The sequence below is a fragment of the Aythya fuligula genome, chromosome 5 (assembly GCF_009819795.1).
Source record: "Aythya fuligula isolate bAytFul2 chromosome 5, bAytFul2.pri, whole genome shotgun sequence".
NCBI lineage: Eukaryota > Metazoa > Chordata > Aves > Anseriformes > Anatidae > Aythya > Aythya fuligula.
The window spans coordinates 52,900,959-52,915,126 of record NC_045563.1 but is presented as its reverse complement, the minus strand read 5'-3'; the positions used below and the strand labels follow the sequence as shown (position 1 = coordinate 52,915,126).

The following is a 14,168-nucleotide window of genomic DNA, read 5'->3' as shown; positions in this document are numbered from 1 at the left end:
TGTATCTGAGGACAGTCATAACCTGTGTCCTACTATGCAAATAATTTTACTGAAAAAGAAAAAAAAAAAGTAGCTGGAAAAAGGTACTGTCCTAGGCATCTGTCTCAGTAGAGGAGATACAGACTAGTCTCCCTTCTCAATTCAAGATGCAGTTCCCCTTTGCATCTGCATTATTGTCATATTCCCATACCTTTATTTTAGAACAGAAAGTTGACACCATCAGCAATTTCCTCATATTCCAGACTTGCAGATCATTTGCTGGAGCTATAACTTTGCTGGCATTTTTGAATGGCCTTGCTTTTCCACTGTCCACCGGGGTTCCATTGTGAATCCCCTCCATGGAATTTCCTGCATGAGTCCTGTCAGCCACCTTTTTATTTTACTACTGCTACTTTTTCTTTCTTTCTTTCTTTCTTTCTTTCTTTCTTTCTTTCTTTCTTTCTTTCTTTCTTTCTTTCTTTCTTTCTTTCTTTCTTTCTTTCTTTCTTTCTTTCTTTCTTCCTTCCTTCCTTCCTTCCTTCCTTCCTTCCTTCCTTCCTTCCTTCCTTCCTTCCTTCCTTCCTTCCTTCCTTCCTTCCTTCCTTCCTTCCTTCCTTTCTTCCTTCCTTTCTTCCTTCCTTTCTTCCTTCCTTTCTTTCTTCCTTTCTTTCTTCCTTTCTTTCTTCCTTTCTTTCTTCCTTTCTTTCTTCCTTTCTTTCTTCCTTTCTTTCTTCCTTTCTTTCTTCCTTTCTTTCTTCCTTTCTTTCTTCCTTTCTTTCTTTCTTTCTTTCTTTCTTTCTTTCTTTCTTTCTTTCTTTCTTTCTTTCTTTCTTTCTTTCTTTCTTTCTTTCTTTCTTTCTTTTTATTTTCTTTTAAGAGTGAAAGAAAATCCCGATGCACTCAGTTGTTGAAAAAGTTTTGATTGATTGCTAAAGCTTTGTTTGGATTATTTGCTGAAGACATTTCAGATGCCAGTAACATGACCGATAACAGAAGTTGCTATCCCTTTGTAGTTTAGTTCTCTTGTATGAAATCAGGGTGTGGTTCCCTAGAAAAAATGGGAGATTCCATCTGGAAAGAGATTCAAACTCATGCAACTGTAGATACAGATTTTAGGCCAACCTGGTCATTGTTGCCCAGAGGCTGGAGTAGAGTGTGCCTAACGTTTAGGCTTCTAATTTAAGGACTATTTAGGCATACCCTCATCTACAACTTCCAAAAAAATAGAACTGGCATCCTCATCCCAACTCCTCCAAAACAACGGTATCTTCCATTGTATTTGGGAGCAGAACTCATGACAGGTTTCCTCCCAGGCTTCCTCCGGTTCCTCAGTCTATCCTTCTGTCCTGCTGTCTGTCCTTCTCCCATCCCCATCACACAACTAACAGATGACATGACAGCCACCCTACAACTGCAGTTTAGGTGATGGGTGCAGATTTGGCTATGTGACAAGGCCATTTGTTTGTCAGACCATGTCACGGGGGCATTCTCAATGCACCACTACGTTTGCCTGTTACATGATTAACATAGTATATTCTCCGTTGTATTATCAATGTGGAAGATGATAATATTTCTAGAGTAACTGTGGTGTAACTTTGCCTTTGTAAGGGGATGGATGGGGATGTCCAGGCCCCATTACTTCCGTCAAAGCCTATACAACTTGCTTGCTCCAAAAATAACTCACCCTATTGTAGAATATTAGGTCTGCGGAAACTGTTTTCTTCTTGTATTTACTAGGAGATCTGAAGGAACTGGCTTAGGGGAAGCAAATTTATTACTGCATCTAGTTCAGTTCTTGCCTACAGAGCTTGTCTCAGGTCAATGCATACACAAATTAAAATTCCCAGATGTGACAGATGGTATTTGTTTTGGGTGAGTGTTCTCAGTTGCATGCTGTATCCCTTCAAGAAGTAATCATAAAAGGAGAGCCCTTGGAAATGACAGCAGGGGGGTGGGTGTATCTTTGGGGAGCTACAGGGTCTGTTTCGGGGAGCTGATTCCAGGGTCGTAAGGTATGGCAGGAGGAGAGTCCCAGTGTGGGCCTGGGAGGCTGCAGCCTACAGGGACTGCAGGACTGCTCAGAGGAGCAGACAGCAGGTCTCTGAGATAACAGAATGAACTTCCTTGGGATCAGAGGAGACTGGCAAAGTTCAGCGCAGTTCAGAAAGTTACTTCGTTATCCAAAGCTATGCCTACCAGCAAGGATCTGTCTCTAGGGACACAATGGGCAGAGGGGAGAGTTGTTTATGAAACTGTTTTATTTCCTATTTTTCCGAAGTATTCACTTTGAATTTTATTTTTTTTTTACACTTTGAAAACTGGGTTACTTGTATTTTACAAGTATTTATAAAACCTGTCCCTTCTTCAGTTTAAGCCTTTTGTCTCTTAGATTATCTTGCTGTAGAAAAGGTCTAGGCAGATTCAGGTCAACGGTCTAACCAAGCTTTTCTGAATGTTTATTATCTTCAGAGAGCCTGTCTGTAAAGGACACCCTCAGCTAATCTTTGGGGTGGCTTGCTGGTGGTTTTGGCATGATGGTATAACTGACTGTAATTTCCTGAAGGTGAAATGTTTAGCAGCTAAGTGCTTCCTTCTATACCAACATTGCATCTTATTTCAACAGCCTCTACCGAAAAATGCGTATTTTTTCTTTTCTGGCATCTATATTTTTCTTAGCTACTCTTCTACTTACGTGCTTAACTCTGTAAAGCGTGTGATGACTCAGCTTGTTTGAAACATGTGGTTCTTTTCTTTACGGTGCAAATAGGAAGAGACCTAAGGAACAAAGTTGAATTTGACTGATTGTGGGCAGCAGGACCCTTCCTCTGCTTCACAGAATTTGCCAGGATTGTGAGGAAGTGGGATCTAGTGTCTTAAGGGTAGGTTTCTCAGCCATATATAGGACTAGAGAAGTATTTACATTATATTGTCATTTAGAACTATAGTGAGTTTTTCCCCAGCTCGTTCCAATTCTCAGCTTGCAGTTTTCACACTCACAGTGGTTTCATTCACAGACATGCACAATTCCTCACATGGGAGACAATCCGCATGAAAAACTCATCATAGTTTTTTAGATCATAACATTATTTAGGGCTGTAGGGAATGTGGGGATGGTTGCTTGTTATGCAGCAGTGCATCTTATCAGCAGGTGCCCTTGCCTTGTTCAGCAAACAATAGTTCTATTCCTTTGCTGGCAGGTGGTCTCAGAACTACAAGTGTTCAGTGCATCTGGTCCTAGTGCTTGGGAACTGCATCAGCATAAAGACAGCCATGTCTAACTACTAACAAATAAAAAAAATGTAGCGGAAGAATCCTTCATGCCCTGACTGCTTTCAAGTCATGTACTATTCCTGAGCTCCTGGGCTCATTGTGTAGTGAGCCAGTTACTGTTTGCTGTTCTCTGCAAAACTCAAAACGACCTTTTAAAAAAGGTTCTTCCTCACCTAAAAGCATGTATTTACTGGGCTTTTCTCATCTAAAGAAAATACGGCAGGAAGATAAAGAATTAAAACTATAAACCCCCATAATAAAGAAAAAAAGAGGCAGTGAGTAAATCATCAGTGGTGTTTATTGATTCAGAGAGGTGGGAAAAAATTAAGAGAGTATTTCACAGTCACTGTCAGTCTTAAGGTTGACAAGCCGTAAGCCAAGGATATAAAAGGCACATCCAAACATTATGACCATGATCTCCAATCTAAGAAGGACCTGGAAGATGTTACAAGGACATGACAGCTGCTGTCCTTGTTTGTCATGGCCAGGCTACTTGGTGCTTGTGAATATGAAAGAATGAGCTTAAAAGAATGAGTTAAATCTATGAGAGAATGACTGTGAGTGAAATGAGTTTTGACTGAAATAAAATTCCCTTTCCTTCCTTTTTGGTTTCTTGCTGAGTTTATTCATACTAGTTGCCCAACAGCAGCACCAAAAGTTAAACTGAGAAGCACAAAACCATGTTTACACTGTATTAGTAACACTGATGTTATGACATTTAGGGGAGGCAGGAGAAGATGCTCATAATGTTTGAATATTTGGTATTTGTAATGCAAAGCTTAAGAATGAAGAAGGGGGAGGACATCATTATTAGTCCTTTCCTTGACATGTCAGTAGGCAGTTAAGGATGTCCTGTCACAATTCATTCAACATTAAAAATGCAAATTCTTTTGAGAGGTGGCTGCTTCTATTAACAGCAGTTACAGTCGATGAAGTTCATTTTTGAGAAGCAATGCTGCATTTCCTAAAGTGCATTGCTTACAGTTAAATGTAGTGGTTTTATAACATTTGATTTTCATTGTGTGCCATGTTTCTCAGCTTCAACATAGTATTAGAGTGAAGTGTAGAATCCACAGTACTCAGTTTGCTTTTGGGTCAAATACTATATAAATTAGATCTGTGCAGCCGTAGCCTTAGATTGTTCTTGCTGCTAAGCATTTGCTGAGGCTCTAAGTGTGTGTTTGTGCGTAGAAAAGGAGACATACCCACATTCACAAACTGAAACAAGACAGAGACAGGGACATGGGACTTTGGAGTGGAAAACATGAACATCTAGATCACTGGGCTGGTGAATTTCCTCTAAGCATGGTGGGAAGGGCACTGTTGTGGTGCTCAGCACTGGGTTTATGAAATGCTCTGTGCTCATTGCAGTGTCACAGACCCCTCTGTGCCAATGGGAATTTTGCCTGCTATGAGCCATTAATACCGAGGTCACCATCTGCTTGTTTCTGTTTCTCGGTGAAGGCAAGGACTGTCTTTTTCACATTAAGTGGATCTGCAGCCAATGTTTTCTTGTTGTCATTTTAATATCTTTATTAAAGAAAGAGAAAGGGCCTGTATCAAATAAATAATTTGATAATAATTATCCTAGAGTGTTTGTGCCCGTTAGTAGTCCAGGAAAAGCTGTCAGGTTTTGTAATCCTGAAACCAGTAGTTTGTACAATAGAGTCTGTTGCATTTGAAAAGGTGACAGCCCAAAGTCTTCCTGTGTATTACAGCTCTATGAATGTGCTGATGTATTTTTCCACAGGACAGTATTGCCCTTAAAACATTAGTCACTGGCACTCACTATCTTCTGTTACACAGGGGGCATAATGCTGCTGGCTGATACAGGGAAGACAAACACACATTATATACTCATTTGTACTCGCTTTGCATAGATTTAAAACATAACCATTTTTATTTTATAAAAGTTCAATCTTGTTTGTCCAGGTGCACTAATTATAAAAGGTTCAAAGCAATTGACAATGCATTTGTCTAAGTTAAAACATCAGTGACTGTCATCAGCTCAGAGACATACAGATCAATTCAATACAGGACCAAGCACTCTTCAAATGGATATTAACTGGCAGTGCTTGTGATGTGAACTGCTGGACAGTCCTGACACTTATTCCAGGAAGGCGTTAGCAAAATTGTACCTCACAGCACAAAAAACCCCCACAGTATTTCTGCCTAGCATGCAGGAGATCTTGATTTGTATTGCAAGTTGCAAAAATCCAAGATTCATCAAAATATCAAGGTTTTTGTGTGCTCCATCAGCCTTTTGAATCTTTTGAGATGCCTTATTTATAATGCACCTTAGTCATTAGATTGTGGAGGCTGCTTTCTAATGACTTTTAAAGTTGGAGAGTCAATGGAAATAGCACAATTAACATGATAATACTTATTTTAAAACTAACCTTCTGTCAACAAAAAGCCCCTTAGAGCTGCTAGTTTTGCTTGTTGGCTGTCATGCCTCTTGTCCCTGGGGAAACCATCCCTGGCTGGTTGTGCTGTGCTGTGACACTGACAGCTTTTTGCTGCAGGGAATCTCACATATTTTCCCCAGGTAAAGAGACAGCAACATGATGTCATTTAAGCTGTTTTGGGGAACAGACACAGCAAGACGGGCAAACCAAAAAATGCAAATGTGCAGAGGTGGAACTGTATGGCTCACAGTACTACCAAGCATCTCTGAGATGCCTTTATTCTATTCCTGGCTCAGTCATTGTCCTATGCCATTGTGCACTACTAAATTAACCTTGTTCAGTGACTGCAGCACCATTTGTAAAATGGGAATGATAATGCTTAGCACCACAAAGGGGCAGTGTAATTCTTTGCTAATTAATATTTATAAAGTGCCAGATTCTCCATTGCTCTGCACCTTTGCAGTCATTTACATCTGTGCAAAATGAGGACAAAGTGGCTGAAAAATGCTGCTGTATTTCATACCCACTCTATGCTAGGGTGAAGGGCTGTGCAAGGATTACAGCAGTGGAGAGTGTCTCAAATAATTTTCAAGATACTTTTGCCTGTAGGCATAGATCTATTAACTCAAGAGTGGAAGCATCTGTAATAGGTATTTCCAAATGTCCCCTTCTCAGACTGTGGCACACGAAATGTTAGTGTGATGTTTGTTAAGATGGAAACTTTCAGGACACTTATTACTTCACAGCAAGCTACTTGTTTGCATGTTCTTATGTCCTAAGGTAGCTTAAAAAGGATTAAACCATATTCTATTTACCGTGGAAGTGTAAAAAATCATATTTTAGCATAGCTTTGCAATAACTCCTTTGTACCTTCAGATGTTTTGATAAGGTTAGTGATCACGTAAATGCATACTTCTCTTGTTGCAATATTGTAGCAAGAGTTTTAGGGGTGATAAAGAACACTGGAGTACGATGATCCAAAAGAAGTCAAAACTTCCAGGTTTTGATCCTTTACTGTGTTTCCTTGTTATAAAAGAAGCCTTTGGAAGTGAGGGTACCAGGAATATTTACCTTCTGGAAATCTTGTAGATGTCCCTGACAAGTTAATAGAATCAATACTTGGTCATGATTCTCTGTTAGGCAGCCTGGAAGACAGCAAGACAAGCTACCATCTTAATTAATTGACAAAAATGGGTAAAGAAAACACGTATCAGAAAAATCATGAAGTTACCACAGTGAGGTGTCTTTTCTGTCATTTGGTGAGAGGATCTTGGCAGACCCATTTTGGCAGGCTGACTCTAATAAATGCTGGTTTGCTCTGCATAGCCTAGCTTTTTTTGCAGCTAAACATAAAACTTTTTAAATCTTACTACATGACATATTCTAAGCCATAAGGGAATGAGCAAGGAGTGTCAGTAGTTTTGGATACAGGAAAATAAAGTTTGTTATTTACTAGCTTATGTAGCTAATGTTCTTGTAGGTTGAATGGAGTAGGTGACTGCAGTTTTATTCCTACTCAGTTCAGATCTCACTTGCAAAATTGTGGAAAGAAGAAATTTTGCTCACTTTTTGTCTGCTTGTCCTTCTCAGCACTTTGTTTTCCATGCAGCAGTGGCCAGAATCATGTGTGTGTTAATCACAAAATTGCTTTCGTGCACATTCTTAATGCCTCTTTGATTATGGGCCTGTCACCAAAAGCCTAGCTGTTCAGAATACTTTCTGATTAATCATGCTCTTCTCATCAGACACTTCACTTGTAGAGTATCAGATAATGATCGTCCTCACTGAGAGTTAAAGGTTTCCCAATAAATAGAAACTGTGACTGTTGGGAACCCAGACAGTGTGGTGTCCGTTAATTAAAGTAATGTGAAACTATTCAGTGAGGGGTTTGTCTCTAGAAGAGTATCACACCAGAATACCCTTTCTGGTTCCAAGCAAGAAAATGTAAGAAAAACACCAGATGAGGTGATACAAAGTAAGCATAAGCATGATCAGGAAGTATGAGTCGATATTAAATGAATGCCCTACCTTGCAGGCTTTGTAATGCAGGCTTCCATCTGCTGTTTCTGCATGAAAAGAAATGTGTTTTCTTTTGACATCTGTTCTGTGTTTGTGTTTGCTCGTGGAATGCGTCATCTAACTGAAATAATCCACTCACCCTGTCATAAAGATGAGAACAGAGGCCTGCATCCTATTCCGTCTATCTTGTGGAGCCCCAGCAGTCAAGTGCTATAAAACTTGTTCCTTGTCCTGTCTAGAGCTCAAGGAACAGGATTTCTATGGCTTGTCTGTAGACACTCTTCTACATTTTGAAGCCATAATAGTAGGCATTTTTTGTTATAGGTGAAGATTAGCCAGTTAGAACATAGCACATTACTCTCTCAATATCCTTTAGTTAATAAATAAATAAATGAATAGAATTCCAGAAGGGAAAACTGAGTGGACTCACGGGGCAGGGAGGAAAGAGCAAAAATTTGTCTGCTGTATAAATATTCTGAAGATTCAGGTCCTTGTGCTGTTTCCCCCAGCCTTGATATTTAGCCTCTGAAGGAATACCTACTTGATTTGCAAAGCTGCAAGATACAGGGACATAAAAAATCTGAGAACTCCAATTCCAATGAGGTGTTGATGAACATATTAAACATTGTAGATAGGATTATTATGTATGCATGTCATAGATATATTTTAAAGGCTACAGATCAGAGATCAAAATAGTGAGCCATCGGTGATCAGTCAACATAAATAATGGTATCAGTTAGTGTATGATAGACTTCTACCAGGGAAGGTCTTCAGGTCTTGAACAAAATGAGATTACCATGATTTTCCTCATCAAAATGAGAGCTTATCCTAGTGACCAAATTGCTGCGATTTAGCAAGTTACTGCATAGTGCCTGACTTGCAGTATTGTTTATGAGTTCATGCTTAGCCTGTGGCAAACAAAAAGCAAATTTAATTGTATTTAGTCAGCAATGAAGGAATCTTAAACTGAAACAGATTTTGCTCATGGTGAGAGCAGAATAAATGTAAATGCACACAGTGTGGTTCAGTTGAGTCACAGTAACCTGTTAGACCATATCAAGGTGATTATATATATTAGTCCTTATTCTGCTCCAAAGTGCAGGCCACACAGAGAACAGAGAAGCAGTGTATTACTGTATCTGATATAAAACTCTTGAATTTCAGGGTACTGCTGCTTAGTTTCTGCTTTTCCAGTGACTTGAAACATGATAAGAAAAAAATTCCAGACTCTGCACCTTAGCTTCTCCAAATGTTGTCAGTGGATAATAATTCTCAGCTGCCCTGGTAAAACATCTTTATATCCTCTGATTAAAGGTCAAATTTAAAGATTTACCTTCTATAAAGACAAATTCATTCAGTCTTTGTTATATATCAGATTTTTTTATGAATAGGTCCTGTAACTGAGAAAAATCCTCAATATTATTAAGTAACTGACTAAAACTAAAATGCATCTTAAGTGTGGCTAAAAACAGATATACCTTTAATCAGATTAACGAAGCTTGTTTGAGGGTAAAAATGACCCCTATATGACGAGTTAGTGTGAGACTTACACACCAGTTTAACTCCATTGAGATTTTTTTTTTTTTTTTTTTTGCAGCACAGTGACTTCCTGGAACCATGGCTAATCATTTCATTTGTGTTTCCTTGACCAGAGCTAAAATTCACAGGAATGGTAGCCTGTTCTGCTCTAGACACAATGATAATAATCCAGTCAAAACTAATATTCCTTCACAATAAACTAGATAACAGGATTGTCAGGCACAGATGCTTCTTTCTAATCCTTTAGGGGTCAGGGGGAGAAATCATGCATGCAATTTGTTTCTGTTCTCATAGGGCATTTAGAAGGAAAACTGGGCTGTTTTTTTACATGCACACTCCATAACATGTTTCCTGAGAGATGGAAGGTTACAGATCTGCACCTAGCAGGTGGAGCAGAAAATGTTAATTCTGAGATGTCTTTTATTCTTTGGCAGTTGGTTGCAGTCCTCTGACTTCTGCACAGAGGAACTTTCCACTTGGTAACGAGCTCTTCTTGTGGACTCTTGACCCTGGATTTGTCCTGGAATGTGGCAACGTCTAGTATGGTCACTGAACACCTTGCAGGTAGGAAGAGAGACTTTGAATGTGGCTATTGTGGAGGTAGAGTGCAGAACAGGGCACATCCACGTGTGGAGTAAGATTGTCATCTGAAATGAAAGAGGCGCAATGAAATGAAAACTGAGGGGAAAAGGTTTAATTTAGGAGCTATCTTTGGAACTTTAAACAAGTCATTTATTTTCCTGCTAAATGTCTCCAAGTTTCAATACAGTTTTTGTAAGTTGGAATTTACTGTTTAAATTATACTTACACATTTGAACACATTTTAAATCCATTCATTAAAGTCTTTAAATGTACAATTGAAATTACTTTAATCTGAAACGCAGCCTTAACAGAACCATTATTTAGCAAGTCTCTGCAGTCTGCCCAGATCTGCTGAAACAAGGAAAATATTGTTTGAGCTGCTCCATTTGAGGAAAGAATGGCCTGAGTATCTTTCCCAAACTTTAAGAAATTGAGAGAATTAGGAATTGGAGGTAAAACTAGATGAGTTCCTACAAGCCTCGTGGGGGACATTCAGACTCTTTATTGAGTCTCTCATTATCCCACAATGAGCTGTTTAAGGAGTTAAACTGGTTAGAAAAAGAATGGAGAGTTCAGATTTTCCCTTCAGAAAGTATCTGAATTTTACAAAAAAGGTATCTGAATGATTCTACCTACTTCGTTCACCTTTACTTCTGAAAACCAGAGTAGCTCCCATCTGTTCATTGAGCTTCCTCATTGAGGTGCTTCACACCAGCTTCCTCTAAGACAAATTACCCATAGATAAGTTTCATTTCAGAAGTTACTCTTCCTCTTCCTTGAGGTTCTTTTTGCAAACTATTACTACTTTTTTTTTTCTTCTTTTTTTTTTAATGCCTTTTCAGAAAGCCCCTTTCCTTTCCCCATCTTTTTTATTTCCTCCCTTCTCCTTCACTTGCTTTGTGTGAACTTTTCTTTTTCTGTGAAGCAGGGGAGCTTGCAGATTTTTCTTGCTTTATTTCTTGTATAAATACAGTATCTTTTTAGCAGTTCATGTAGTTTGCTTTAAAGAAAAATTTTCATGAGCATAAATGATCACATTATTCCCCTCCCCAGATGTGTAGGTACAGCATAAAAATCAGTAAGCATTGCTTTAAAAATGAGCGATCTTTTATGTACTCGTTAAGGTAGCTGCTTCAAGATTTTCATCTGCACCTGACCATGAAGTTCTGGGTTCTACTTTGGTACCCAGTTGTGTTTGGTGGCAGACTGTTAACATTTCCTCTTGTAAAAATTAGTTCAAAAGTATAATAGTCCTGAAAGTGGCATTGGGCATTTCAAACCTAATGGTCCATCCCGGAGGGGTGTAAGAAATCAAGGACTACTGTGTGGATAGAAAGTTGCTATTAGCATGATCTTAAGGTTGGAAATTAATTATCACCTTTAACTCTGTTGCATCTTGCATGTAAATTCATTAACAAAAAATGATCTAAGAGCATTTAAGTCAATGCTGCTTGTGTAAGGATCACAGATGAAAAGAAAGTTAAACTCTTCTGTCCTCTTCATACTCCCTTTATTACTGTTTATTTTCTCCTCTGATTTTGTTCTGACTTTTAATTCACCAGTGTCACTTAAATGAAATCATAAATGACTGACTCCATTTTTCTCATTTATTCATTCATTCAAGTAAAGTATGAGGGGTTAGGAAGTATGTGCTCTGTAATTCACTGCACTTGAAAGCAGGGGTAATCTGAACTCATTGTGGGAAGCCAGCAGAAAGGTCATAGAATTTGCTGCTTCCTCTTACAGCAGTTGGGAGGATGGAGGCAGATGGCTAGATCTGTTGATTTTCCTAGTGGAACACCTCATTGTCCATTTAATTATTTCTCCTTCTTTCTGTAAAGCAGAGAATGTCTGCATTGAACATTTTCCATATTGCACCGAAACTGAATTGCAGTCAGAATGACCTGGAAAGAAGAGCTCAGGACGGGGAATCAGAATCCGTGAGTGCTGTTCCTTACTTTGCTGCAGACACCTTAGATAAGCATTAACAACCCACGAGTTTTCTTTAGAATTTGTACTTGTAAAATATTTAACCCACAAATAAAATACAAGATTTAATTTATTTATCTTCACCAACACTAAGTACTTGGTGAATAGGAGGTACTAGAAAAATGCAAGGTGTTAATTCTTGTGAGATTTTAAGAAGATGAGACTGAATGATAATTTTTTCTTCTCTGAAGTTTTATGTGCACTTAATTTTATCACTAATTATTTTCAAGTAAAAACTGATACTTCTACCTTTAAAAAGAAAAAAAAATCATGACCCAGAACTTCTTCAGAACATTTTATACTTCTATTGTCTGAGCTGAGATAGATAATGAATTTCTGTATGGTAATGTGAGGTATTGTTATTGTATATTGGTTGTTTTACCCATTTGTTGGAAAGCTTAGGAATGGTTGATCACTGCAGACCTGACTGTGCTTTTCCATGACTGGGCTTTTCATGCCTGCCTGCCTTTCGGCATCTTACATATGCTAGCAAACACAGAACATACCGGCTTTTGTTCTTGGTCTTCGGATCATATCTTTTTCATGGAAACTATCTTTCAGTCATCACAAAGAAAAAAAAAAAAAGTGTGTAGCTGTTTAAGGGGAAGAGAAGGTAGCCCATTTCTTAGTGCCTTAGTTGTAGTCTATTCTCAGGCTTCTCTGTACGAGCAGGCCTTTATAAAAAATAAAAATAAAGGTCTGTCTTTACTATGTTCATAGACTTTCAAGGAGATTGGCTTGGTCACAGAATCCACAGTGACGTAGCTCAGTGGCTTTTCAAGGATTAGAGTGGTCTGTGACGAGCAAGATGGTGATGAAAGAATGGATAGTTGGTAATTTTGGTGAATCTCTGTAAGCATTTGCTATATATCTTTTTTTAGTGTATCTGATTACCCATTTTATTATTGATGTAGACGCAGTTATGATTTGCATTTTCTGGGAGAGTAAATGTGTAATGCTATAAATTATTCATTACAAGTGTATTTCAGTCAGAGTGGGAGATAATAAATGACAAGAAAAATAGTAGTAAAGGCAATGAAACCTGTATTAGAGACCATTCTTGCTAAGGTACTGGCAGTCCTAAGAGATTGCCCCAAGTTGCCCACAAATATATTCTGCTTCCCTTTATTAGAAAAAAGCATTTCCATTAGGCAGTGCATATTATTGATATCCGGTGGAGCAACTTAAGTAAGGTTTAAGCAGAATTGGCACTTTCTGAATGATACAGAGTTGCACTAATGTGTAACCACATTACCACTGGTTTGTTTTTTCACCTCTAAATCTTGCTGAATAAACTCATTCCTCCAATCAAAATGGGAGCTTAATTTTGGCAGGACTGATTCACATCATAACGATTTAAGGGCTTATTTAAATGCAAAATGTATTTAAAATGCATTTATAAGTAACCATGGAGTTTTTTTGTTTGTTTGTTTTATGTTGAAGTTGAAAAATCTTGGCTATGTTTAAGTAAGCATTTTAATTAAGGGGAGTTTGTTCTGTCTGTGAGCCTATGGCTGTCATTGCTAATACTTAATTAACATTCTAATATCTTAGCCAGCATGGGGTTAAAGTCAGGCTGTACAATAATCTCTGGCATTGCCTGTTACCTTGTATAATACAAAAAACACTAATCCCAGAATTCAGACACTGCAAAATTGGAAAAAGTAGAGTGTTTTGGTCCCCAAAGCTCAAATACCGAAATTGTACACAAAACTTAATGAAGATATCAAGAGAAAAAATAACATTTTGGAAACAAGGATAGATCCATCCTTTTTCTGACCTTGGAATACTAATATCTTACTAATCTATCAGAGAAATTCATTCCTAGTGCTAGGTCCTGTTTCTCCAGAGTTTTACCTGTGTAGTGCATGTAACAGAATTTGGGAAGAGAATTCACTTTTGTTTGTAATATTATAGGACAATTCAGAATGCAAGGCAGCAGAGGAGGCTTCTAGACCAACCTCCTGCTCAGAGCAGGGTCAGCTATGGGGTTGCTAAGCTGAGTCTTGAAAACTGCAAAGGATGGAGACAGCACAGCCTCTCTGGGCAGCTTGTTCTGCTGCCTGACTGCCTTCACGGAAAAAGGTTTCTCCTTATATCCAGTCTGAACCTCTTGTCCCAGTTTACGCCCATTGCACCATGCAGTGCTGTGAAGAGTCTGGTTGTCCCTCCTGTAAGTTCCTGTAGGTGCAGGCAGGCTGTTACTAGGTCTCCTGAAGGTCAGTCTCTCCTCTTCTCCAGCTGAACAAGCCCAGCTTGCTCATCCTCTCCTCACGGGACAAGTGCTACAGTCCCCAACAATCTTGGTAGCCCTTTACTGAACATGTTATTTTTCCCGTTCTGTGGAACTACAGCTGGAATCAACATTGGAGATATGCTCTA

General features: G+C 38.6%; 1 long non-coding RNA gene across 7 annotated transcripts in view; it reads left to right on the top strand.

The window, feature by feature from the left end:
• The window catches only part of LOC116490197, a 70,355-nt gene that overhangs the window by 13,709 nt on the left and 42,478 nt on the right, over nt 1–14,168 (top strand). For 6 of the 7 annotated variants that reach the window (XR_004253340.1, XR_004253341.1, XR_004253339.1 and 3 more), the window contains 2 exons: nt 9,650–9,779; nt 11,639–11,737. This is a non-coding gene — a long non-coding RNA (uncharacterized LOC116490197). The remainder of the gene's footprint in view (nt 1–9,649; nt 9,780–11,638; nt 11,738–14,168) is intronic. The other variant, XR_004253337.1, reaches the window with a different exon arrangement.